Source organism: Cherax quadricarinatus, chromosome 72 (genome assembly GCF_038502225.1).
Source record: "Cherax quadricarinatus isolate ZL_2023a chromosome 72, ASM3850222v1, whole genome shotgun sequence".
In the NCBI taxonomy this organism is placed as follows: domain Eukaryota; kingdom Metazoa; phylum Arthropoda; class Malacostraca; order Decapoda; family Parastacidae; genus Cherax; species Cherax quadricarinatus.
The window spans coordinates 4396582-4400464 of record NC_091363.1 but is presented as its reverse complement, the minus strand read 5'-3'; positions in this window follow the sequence as shown (position 1 = coordinate 4400464).

Below are 3883 nucleotides of genomic sequence, written 5' to 3'. Positions count from 1 at the left end.
ATGGAACATGACAGTGATGGAACATGACAGTGATGGAACATGACAGTGATGGAACATGACAGTGATGGAACATGACAGTGATGGAACATGACAGTGATGGAACATGACAGTGATGGAACATGACAGTGATGGAACATGACAGTGATGGAACATGACAGTGATGGAACATGACAGTGATGGAACATGACAGTGATGGAACATGACAGTGATGGAACATGACAGTGATGGAACATGACAGTGATGGAACATGACAGTGATGGAACATGACAGTGATGGAACATGACAGTGATGGAACATGACAGTGATGGAACATGACAGTGATGGAACATGACAGTGATGGAACATGACAGTGATGGAACATGACAGTGATGGAACATGACAGTGATGGAACATGACAGTGATGGAACATGACAGTGATGGAACATGACAGTGATGGAACATGACAGTGATGGAACATGACAGTGATGGAACAGTGACAGTGATGGAACATGACAGTGATGGAACATGACAGTGATGGAACATGACAGTGATGGAACAGTGATGGAACAGACAGTGATGGAACATGACAGTGATGGAACATGACAGTGATGGAACATGACAGTGATGGTGATGGAACATGACAGTGATGGAACATGACAGTGATGGAACATGACAGTGATGGAACAGTGATGGAACAGTGATGGAACATGACAGTGATGGAACATGACAGTGATGGAACATGACAGTGATGGAACATGACAGTGATGGAACATGACAGTGATGGAACATGACAGTGATGGAACATGACAGTGATGGAACATGACAGTGATGGAACATGACAGTGATGGAACATGACAGTGATGGAATGACATGACAGTGATGGAACATGAAAGTGATGGAACATGACAGTGATGGAACATGACAGTGATGGAACATGACAGTGATGGAACATGACAGTGATGGAACAGTGATGGAACATGACAGTGATGGAACATGAGTGATGGAACATGTGATGGAACATGACAGTGATGGAACATGACAGTGATGGAACAGTGATGGACCATGATGGAACATGACAGTGATGGAACATGACAGTGATGGAACATGACAGTGAACATGACAGTGATGGAACATGACATGTGATGGAAGATGCCAGTGATGGAACATGACAGTGATGGAACATGACAGTGATGGAACATGACAGTGATGGAACATGACAGTGATGGAACATGGCATTGAAGGAACATCACATGACAGTGATGGAACATGACAGCGATGGAACATGACAGTGATGGAACATGACAGTGATGGAACATGACAGTGATGGAACATGACAGTGAGGGAACATGGCAGTGATGGAACATGACAGTGATGGAACATGACAGTGATGGAACAAGACAGTGATGGAACATGACAGTGATGGAACATGACAGTGATGGAACATGACAGTGATGGAACATGACAGTGATGGAACATGACAGTGATGGAACATGACAGTGATGGAACATGACAGTGATGGAACATGACAGTGATGGAACATGACAGTGATGGAACATGACAGTGATGGAACATGACAGTGATGGAACATGACAGTGATGGAACATGACAGTGATGGAACATGACAGTGATGGAACATGACAGTGATGGACCATGACAGTGATGGAACATGACAGTGATGGAACATGACAGTGATGGAACATGACAGTGATGGAACATGACAGTGATGGAACATGACAGTGATGGACCATGACAGTGATGGAACATGACAGTGATGGAACATGACAGTGATGGACCATGACAGTGATGGACCATGACAGTGATTTAACATGACAGTGATGGAACATGGAACATGACAGTGATGGAACATGACAGTGATGGAACATGACAGTGATGGAACATGACAGTGATGGAACATGACAGTGATGGAACATGACAGTGATGGAACATGACAGTGATGGAACATGACAGTGATGGAACATGACAGTGATGACAGTGATGGAACATGACAGTGATGGAACATGACAGTGATGGAACATGTGATGAACATGACAGTGATGGAACATGACAGTGATGGAACATGACAGTGATGGAACATGACAGTGATGGAACATGGAACATGACAGTGATGGAACATGACAGTGATGGAACATGACAGTGATGGAACATGACAGTGATGGAACATGACAGTGATGGAACATGACAGTGATGGAACATGACAGTGATGGAACATGACAGTGATGGAACATGACAGTGATGGAACATGACAGTGATGGAACATGACAGTGATGGAACATGACAGTGATGGAACATGACAGTGATGGAACATGACAGTGATGGAACATGACAGTGATGGAACATGACAGTCATGGAACATGACAGTGATGGAACATGGAACATGACAGTGATGGAACATGACAGTGATGGAACATGACAGTGATGGATGGAACATGACAGTGATGGAACATGACAGTGATGGAACATGACAGTGATGGAACATGACAGTGATGGAACATGACAGTGATGGAACATGACAGTGATGGAACATGACAGTGATGGAACATGACAGTGATGGAACATGACATGACAGTGATGGAACACGACAGTGATGGAACACGACAGTGATGGAACATGACAGTGATGGAACATGACAGTGATGGAACATGACAGTGATGGAACATGACAGTGATGGAACATGACAGTGATGGAACATGACAGTGATGGAACATGACAGTGATGGAACATGACAGTGATGGAACATGACAGTGATGGAACATGACAGTGATGGAACATGACAGTGATGGAACATGACAGTGATGGAACATGACAGTGATGGAACATGACAGTGATGGAACATGACAGTGATGGAACATGACAGTGATGGAACATGACAGTGATGGAACATGACAGTGATGGAACATGACAGTGATGGAACATGACAGTGATGGAACATGACAGTGATGGAACATGACAGTGATGGAACATGACAGTGATGGAACATGACAGTGATGGAACATGACAGTGATGGAACATGACAGTGATGGAACATGACAGTGATGGAACATGACAGTGATGGAACATGACAGTGATGGAACATGACAGTGATGGAACATGACAGTGATGGAACATGACAGTGATGGAACATGACAGTGATGGAACATGACAGTGATGGAACATGACAGTGATGGAACATGACAGTGATGGAACATGACAGTGATGGAACATGACAGTGATGGAACATGACAGTGATGGAACATGACAGTGATGGAACATGACAGTGATGGAACATGACAGTGATGGAACATGACAGTGATGGAGTGACAACATGACAGTGATGGAACATGACAGTGATGGAACATGACAGTGATGGAACATGACAGTGATGGAACATGACAGTGATGGAACATGACAGTGATGGAACATGACAGTGATGGAACATGACAGTGATGGAACATGACAGTGATGGAACATGACAGTGATGGAACATGACAGTGATGGAACATGACAGTGATGGAACATGACAGTGATGGAACATGACAGTGATGGAACATGACAGTGATGGAACATGACATGACAGTGATGGAACATGTGATGGAACATGACAGTGATGGAACATGACAGAGATGGAACATGACAGTGATGGAACATGACAGTGATGGAACATGACAGTGATGGAACATGACAGTGATGGAACATGACAGTGATGACAGTGAACATGACAGTGATGGAACATGACAGTGATGGAACATGACAGTGATGGAACATGACAGTGATGGAACATGACAGTGATGGAACATGACAGTGATGGAACATGACAGTGATGGAACATGACAGTGATGGAACATGACAGTGATGGAACATGACAGTGATGGAACATGACAGTGATGGAACATGACAGTGATGGAAC